Source organism: Macaca fascicularis, chromosome 1 (assembly GCF_037993035.2).
Source record: "Macaca fascicularis isolate 582-1 chromosome 1, T2T-MFA8v1.1".
NCBI classification, from domain to species: Eukaryota; Metazoa; Chordata; class Mammalia; order Primates; family Cercopithecidae; genus Macaca; species Macaca fascicularis.
Window position 1 is genome coordinate 24708163 of NC_088375.1, and position 8654 is coordinate 24716816.

Below are 8654 nucleotides of genomic sequence, written 5' to 3' on the forward strand. Positions count from 1 at the left end.
GTTGTTCACTGCTATTTTTACATTGCCTGGAACAGAGTAGATAATGGATAAATATGTGTGGAAGGAAGGAAAGAAGGAAGGAAGGGAGGGAGGAAGAAAGGGAGGGAGATTACCTATTATTCTTTTTTTCAATCAAAATGCTGGGGCCATCTTGTCATTTGATACAGGGCTTTTGTTTTTATTGTTGTTTTTGTTGGTTTAACTTTTTATTATAGAAAATTTCAAACATAAAAAAGTAGAGAAAACATATAAAGAATCTAGTGTACTTCTCACCCTGATTAAACAGCTATCAATACAAGTATGGCAATTTTTTTTTTACCTATACCCCCACCCATTCCCTATACCTCCCACCAGATTATTTTGAAGCAAATTTCAAACATACTATTTTAATTTATAAGGATTTCAATCTGTGCCTCTGAAAGATAAGGACTAAAAAGAACAAAAACAAACCCAAAAAAATCAGGCAATCTCAGTACACACCTAAAATCAATTTATAATAATGCCTGAATATTATTCAGTAGTCAGTCTTCACATTTTCTCACTTGTCTTAGAAATGATTTTGGTTTTGCTTTTTGTTTTACACTTTGATAGTTTGGATTGAGATGCAAATAAGTATCATATATTCTAATTTATTGATATGTCTTTTTTATTCTGTAGGTTCCCCCTTTATTTTCTGCAAACTTAAAAATTTTTGTGATAAAACAAGCTCTGTAGTTTTCCATAGTTATACTGTAGTTTCCCATAGTCTGGATTTTGCTGACTGCTAGCTGCCCTAATAGATCATTTAATATGTTTTCCTCTGGCCTGTATCACTTATGAACTGGCAATTACATTTACATACTTGGTCACATTTTTCCCCCACCTCAGGCCTTCACAGGTGGTGTTTGTACTTCTAATAGGAGGGACAGTCTCTGTTGTTTTCTTTTTTGGGGGTGATGATCATTGCCCAAATCCACTACTTCAGTAGATTTTGAAACGTAACGATACTATAATTCTATCCCATTCTTTTTCTTTTTCTTTTCAGTGGAAATGCTTTTGCAAAGAGAAGCCCCTCTACCTCCACACCATATCAAATATCTGGTTTTTCTAATCATTTAAGAAAGAGAGGACAAATATTTTATTTACCCATTTTTAAATTAATAATGTGGGTTATTCCTAGCATCTTCCAAAGGGGACCAATGAGTTGTTGTGGTTATTTTAGTATCATTATAAAAATGGATATGTGGTTTTTAAAGTTTTTACTGTAATAATTATCTTTATTATCATTGCTCAAGTTATCCTGTCCTTTGGCCAGTAGAAACTTATTTAGATTGACGTCTGAGTCCTAGTGACACAATTCTAATAATCTTTGATAACTTCCTTATTCTCTGATACTATTCCTTTTTAATAGCCATTCTAACTGGGGTACAATGATAACTTATTGTGGTTTTGATCTATACTTCTCTGATTGTTAGTAATGTTGGACATTTTCTTCATGTACCTGTTGGCTATTTGTATGTTTTCTTTTGGGAAATGTCTATTCACATCCTTTGCTCACAAATAACTTAATGAAGTTATTTGTTTTTTTCCTGTTGAGTTGTTTGAGTTGAATATATTGTAGGCTCACCTTGTACATTTCCTTCCTTAGACCTGGATTCAGCCATTTCTCCAAAAAGACCTATTTTTGTTTGTCAGCAATGGTATTTACCACAATCTGTGTACTAGTGGTGCCTTGCTGTCAGTTTGCAGCAAAGGATTAACTCAGCAAGCATGGGTTGCCCAAACCCTGTACATTCCCAAAAAAGTTTGGCCCTTGACCAACTCCTGGGAGATAACTTCAAAGGCCTTGGGATATCTTTCCTGATAAGAATGTCTGTTTCTACAGGACCTTGGGCCATACCGGGCAGTCTATGCTATTAATGTGATTTTTGATAGATGCCTTGGGCCATGCAGTATTTGTTGACCTTTGGAAATTCATGCCCACATTACTAACCCCAGATTTAAAAAAAAAAAAAAAGTCTTCTGTAGTTGGCACTACCTTGTTTGTGCTGCTACACATCATTGCTGGGAAAAATTAAGGCTGTCCATATGACTCCACTGGGATGGGAAAAATTGAAGCTTGTATGTTGTCTTTCTTGCAATCTACCCTATGTGCCTTTTTCCATTGCTGATTTTAATCTGTATCTTTTCATTGTAATGGACTGTAACCATGAGTACAACAGATTTGCTGAGTTCTGCCAGTTTTTCTAGAGAATCACTGAACCTGAGTTTGGTCTTGGGGATCCCTGACTACAGTCAGAAACTCTGGGTTTCTTCAGTAGGCAGAACTAGAAAATATGTTTTTAAGATCAAACACGTCATGATTTTATATAGATATTCCAAATGAAATACAGGTCTACAGGTTCTGACTTAAACTCACCAATCTGTATCTCCTTTCAACCACACCAAAAATATATAGTTCTCAATGAAACCAAATAATCACTTTTCTTTAACCTACAACACGGCAGTCTTAAAATAGCAATACCAACTCTACCACCAACAATATGACTACTGAGAACAGTTCAAGGTTTTGTTTTTGTGTTTTTTGTTCTTTTTGTCCTTAGGCTTGATCTCAATGGGAATATATGGCCAAATTGCTGTTTTAAAGTCATTTGAAGGCTGGGCATGGTGGCTCATTCCTGTAATCCAAGTACTTCGGGAGGCCAAGGCAGGAAGATCATTTGAGACCAGGAGTTTGAGACCAGCCTGGGCAATATAGTGAGACATTGTGTCTACAAAAAGTTAAAAATTTAGCTGAGCGTGGTGGCACGTACCTGTGGTTTGAGCTATTTGGAAGGTCGAGGTGGAAGGATTGCTTGAGCCCAGAAGGGGGAGTCTGCAGTGACCCAAGATCAGAGACATAGTCTCAAAAATTAAAAAAAAAATCATTTGAGGTTGCTTTTGTAACTTAAGTGTGATGATTGAGTTCGCATGTGCACGTGTGAGATGTGCCCCCTTGAACCTTGTTACAGCATGGCCACATTACCCATCTGACATGAAAAAATATAAAATAAAATAAAGTCATTTGAGTTCATTTCTCTTTGTTTCATAATGGTGTTTACTGGCTACACAAATACAATCACTTATTTTATTTTTGCTTTGGGGGATTATGTTGCTATTTAATTTTGTTTTATAATTTAAAAAAATTTATGTTTCTAAAGGGACAAATATTTGGAATATTCAAAGATAAAATATATTCCTCCCTCTCGTCTTCTATACAGCTATTTAAAAATATTTTTTATTCCCTTATTGGTTTTTATAATGTAAGCAAATGCATACCTACAGAGATAGGTAGATAGGTTCTACTCTTTCTTTCATATGTAAATGGTAGCTTACTACACATATTTTTCTTCACTTTGCTTTTTTCATTTAACAATATACCCTAGAGATCACTTACTGTATAGAGATAATCCCCATTTTACACTGCAGTGTATCATTTTGTGCCTGAAGCATTGTTTATTTAACTATTGTGCTATCGATTCTGATTGTCGCCAGTCTTTCATTATTACAAATAATGTTGTAACAGTACCTTATACATACACAGTGTCATATTTTTGCTATTGTGGCTTTGGGATAGTGTTCTAAAATCTAGATTTTTAAAAGATAAATTTCAGTATGATTGCTGAGTCAAATGGTAGATGCGCATATAATATTGCTAAATTTCCCCCATTCCCCTCCATCGTGATGATGCCATTTTTTATTCCTACCAGCAATGTACAAGAGTGTTTGTTTCACCTTAGCCTCACCAATAAAGTATGTTGTCCAAATGTTGGATTTTTGCCAATCTTACTGGTGGGAAATGGTATCTTAGTGTAGCTTCAATTTACACTTATAAGTGAATGATATTGAGCATCTTTTCCCAGGGTTAAGTGTAATTCTCACTTCTTTTCCTGTGCATTGTCTGTTCATATCTCTGATGAGGCTTTTCCTCATGTTTCAAGTTATTGTATTTTTGTTAACTAACACAGCCTTAAATTCTAGCAAGATCTGAATTGCCAAAGAGACCTCAGGTCCTATGGAAACTCAATTGGAGGGTGGGTATGGGGATGATGGAGTATTACAGACATGTACTTAGCACATGGATAAAAACACAAAGATTTTCAAGTATTAATTACAGTTTTGAAATTTAAGAAATATTGGATTTCTTGGATATTTAAGTTTATTTTATTAATTCATTAATTCAAGTAATATTTGTTGAACACACGCTATGTCCAAGCACTGTTTTAGGCACTGGAGATACAAGAGTGAACATATTTTCCTTCCTCAGAAAGTAATGGAAAAAGAAATGACATTATTCTCCTGATTCAGGCTGAAAGATCATCTCTAAAAGAATAGACTATTCTTTCATATGATTTTCCCCATATTCCCATTTGCCATATTCATAAATTGCAGGTCAACCCCACTGATAAGTCAAAAGCAGAGGTAAAAATGCTGGTTTCTTCCATACAGATGACTGTTGGTGCTAGAAGAGGATCTTGAACCGCTTCTTGACTCATTCTCTTATCAATAAGAGGGAAAAAACTCCAGAGACCTTGCCACTGTTCAAAGTCACACAAAGCCAGAGCACCTGGTTTTCAGGTCTTCCTCGATTATTTCCATGGCATCAAACTGATAGAGAAGTTAAGGGAGCAGAAATAACATAAATACAACCCTGCCCTTTGGTCCTGTCTGGTCTGGAGAACAACCCTTATTAATGGGACCTTGGGCGATATTTGATAGTGGCATTGTTTCTCTGCTCTGCTTAACTGTTCCCCTGCCAAGCTACAGAGCTCTCCCCTGTCATGGAGTGGGTTCAAAGGAACTGCAGGATGTTTTTAGTTTCATAAAAAAAGACAATGAAAGCCAGTTAGAGAAAAATCGCAACAAGAAGATGAAAGTAACATGCTGGGAGAGGAGGAAAGCTGCCCTGAGCTGATAAACCATATAGATTGTTCCTGAAGGGAGAGACTAAGGTTTATGGTATGAAGAATTGTACTTAAGCAACTAACATTTTTATTTAAGGGTTCTCAATCTCTTTCTGGGGGAAAAAAAAAATCTGTAAGACAGTCCAGAACTAAAATAGTTAGACCTAAGTTTGGGCTCTATCTTTGTCACTAACCAGCTGCGTGATCCTTGACAAGTCACTTTAATATCCCGAGCCTTGGTTTCCTCATCTGTAAACTGAGATGAATAATGCCTGGCTGATAATGTGGCTGTGAAGATTAAAATGGGTCATAACTTTGAATATGCTTTACAAAATTTAATTCTTCTTTCATTTCCTCAGCTGATTGTTCATGTTCCTCTAATACACTGTCCCCACCCTGGACAACCTCTAGCTGGTATACGCACACCATAAGATACTGAGACACGGAGACTGACTAGTTGTGAGGCTGATGTGTCTAGAAAGCTGCTCACTAAGTATTCCCGCAGGGTGTCTGAAGCCTCTTCCTGGATGCCTGGTGAGACGAGACACTTTGAATCCACCTTGCAAAGCTCCTGCTCCAAGACATCTGCAGCCTGTGCTCTGTCGAGCGATATGAAATAATTGCCCATTGGCACAATAAGCCCATCTCCTCTCCGGGCAGCACAAAAGAAAGCTCAAAAGCATCTCCGGTTTTGATTGCCAAGTGGGGGAGGCAGTGAAAGTAGACTAAATTATGCGTCCAGGTGCCTCTCTACAGAAATCCACTTCCGCCTCGCTGCTGCTCTGAAGGCGCGCAGTGGGTGTTGACGTCACCTTCGGCCACAGGAGCTTGAAGAGGCTGGGCCCTGGCTCCCTGGGGGGTCCGCTGGTGGATCAGGGCGTGCTCTCAGACTGAAAGTGCTGGAAGGCTCGCTTATTTTCGCCGTAGACCACACTGACAGGGGTCTGCCAAGGCTGCTGGGAATGTGGGAAGTGAACTTTAGGTGGAAACAGAAAAGCTTCTCTCTCCGTGGGTAGCCTTTTTTTTTTTTTTTTTAGTTCAGGAGAGAAAAAAAAAAAAAAAAAAAACCCATAGAAGCCTGCCAAGCCAAATAAACTATGCTCAATTAAGTCTTTCAACTGTGCAGTTCCTCTTGTTGATTTTATGAGGAAAAGGGCAGAATAGAAACATGATGGGCTTGTTTAAAATACTTTCAAAGGGAAGAACCTATATTCTCCTGCTTCCCAGCCCGTCCTCTCTCGGGCTTTCTTCCAGCCTCGCTGCAGGCCTTTCACTGTCATCTCCTCCATCTGTTAGAAAGCTGTCCTCAGAACCCGTGCTCGGCTGCTTTCTCACCGCACACCCTCACCCAGGGCATGTCCTCCATGTCATGCCCCTCATCCAGGCCTGTGACTCCCGAGGAGCTGAATCAGCCAAAACTCTCCCCTCCCCAACCCCCAGCTCCAGGCGCTTATACCTCACTCCCCACAGCTGTTTTTATTATTCGTATTCACTGCTACTCAATCCTGTCTTGTTTTCAAGAGGACTTAAGGTGGATTCCACAAATACATAAAAGATGAGAACTAAATAAAGGCAAAGTCACTGTGAAGATAAAATGAGGGCAAAAAAGGAGAGAGAGATGAAATCATGGACAAAGTTAGTTCACCAACTCCATTTGGAAAAAATTCTAAACAGTTCCTTGACATATATAAGTTTGACTCTGAACTTCCTAGCAATCATTGCAATAAGGAAAGCACAAGTTGTATATAATTCATGGTGTCCTTAACACAATGTGTCTATAGCGGACTTGCTTATGAGTAGCAAAAACTTAAGACCTAATGGGAATAGAAAAAAAAAAAAAAAAAAGAGGCCCCGTGCGGTGGCTCATGCCTGTAATCCCAGCACTTTGGGAGGCCAAGGCAGGCAGATCACCTGAGGTCAGGACTTTGAGACCAGGCTGGCCAACATGGCGAAACCTCGTCTCTACTGAAAATACAAAAATTAGCTGGGCATGGTGGCAGACGCCTGTAATCCCAGCTACTTGGGAGGCTGAGGCAGGAGAATCACTTGAACCCAGGAGGTGGAGGTTTCAGTGAGCCAAGATCATGAAAAAAAAAAAAAAAAAAACTGAGCAGCAAAAATCTTCCTAGTAAGCAGACCTGAGAGAAAATTATCTGGTGGATTTTCATCAACGAGTAATTTACAATGTAGTGAACAGTGTCAACAATACTCTAGCGATAAATAAAAAAAATGAGAGACCTAATATTGCTTCTAACAATTTCCTACAATGATGCCCAGTGGAATAACACTAAAGTAGTTATGTAAAAGAATTTCAGAGGGACTCAAGGTGATTCCAACCGAAGATGCAGATCCGATGGCTTGGCTTGAGACAAGGACAAAGTAAAGAATATTCTATACTTTGTACAGCTCTCTGTATTATTTCTTTTATTGGAAGTTTTGAAATGTATCAATCAGCAGTAAGTCCAAACTTATAATCTCTTGAAATTTCTGAGGTGCAAATATTCTTTGGATTTAAGTGCAAATATTCTTTTTTTTTTTTTTTTTTTTTTGAGACGGAGTCTCGCTCTGTCGCCCAGGCTGGAGTGCAGTGGCGCTATCTCGGCTCACTGCAAGCTCCGCCTCCCGGGTTTACGCCATTCTCCTGCCTCAGCCTCCCGAGTAGCTGGGACTACAGGCGCCCGCCACCTCGCCCGGCTAATTTTTTTGTATTTTTAGTAGAGACGGTGTTTCATTGTGTTAGCCAGGATGGTCTCGATCTCCTGACCTCGTGATCCGCCCGTCTCGGCCTCCCAAAGTGCTGGGATTACAGGCTTGAGCCACCGCGCCCGGCCTAAGTGCAAATATTCTTAAATTTAAGCCAGCCAAGAAGGGTGGAGTGGGGTTAGAGTGACATCCTTTTATGAAGGTTGAAATGCTTAATTTAGACACTTGCCCATGCAGAGGCCACTTCCCTGGTTTTGCATAAAGCTGGCTTGAAGGGCTACCAATGGGCAGAAAACAAGGTTTGCTCCAAACCAGGAATATATAAGCAGATGAGGCTAGGTCTCTATGCCTCAGAACAATGCTGCAACAGAAAGGAGAATGGTGAGGAGGAAGACTCATAGAAGAGATGCTAAAGGGATAAGATCTTCAAAACTGGCCACTAGTTGACTTGAAAAGAAAGTGGAGTCTAGGAGGACTCTCAGGTTGGGAAAAACTTTCATTCAGGGGCTCTTTTATTTTCATTGTATTGCTCTGAGCAAATCATTCCCTGTCCAGTAACTGGACAGCCCAGCTCTACAGGAATCAGCTGCAAGCTTCAAAGAGGTGCCTCGCCAGAGAAGATAACAAGAGAGGGACTCCCTCCAGCCCACACTTGAGGCCGAGTGACTGCAATCAGGAGCTAAGGCTTCTGAAGAGGGACAGTGCCTGAAACTGAGGTACAAACAGGCTCCCAGGGTCAGGGTCTCCCTGATGTGGGGAAGCCTGGAGGCTGTCCACCCTGAGGGCCTGGGCAAGTGCTTGTGGTCCCTACACTTCATCCCCTTCGTCATCTGCTTGTAGAGTAGATGCCTCTGCACCTACTCAAGTGCACGCTACACTCTCCTTTATTCCCTCAGGAGATTTCTACCAACCTATGGGAAGGGCAGCTGGGAAGTGTGGGGGAGGTGACAGCCCCAGAAACATCCCTTAGCCAGTAGATACCTATGGGATGGAAGCGGTAGATAAATGCCCCAGCTGCTCCTCCCTTCA

The 8654-nt window shown here is 40.1% G+C and overlaps 1 pseudogene; it reads left to right on the forward strand.

Annotated features, from left to right (window-relative positions):
• Nucleotides 1-2902: 2902 nt before the first annotated feature.
• Nucleotides 2903-3014, forward strand: LOC123571230 (small nucleolar RNA U13; annotated as a pseudogene).
• Nucleotides 3015-8654: the final 5640 nt, after the last annotated feature.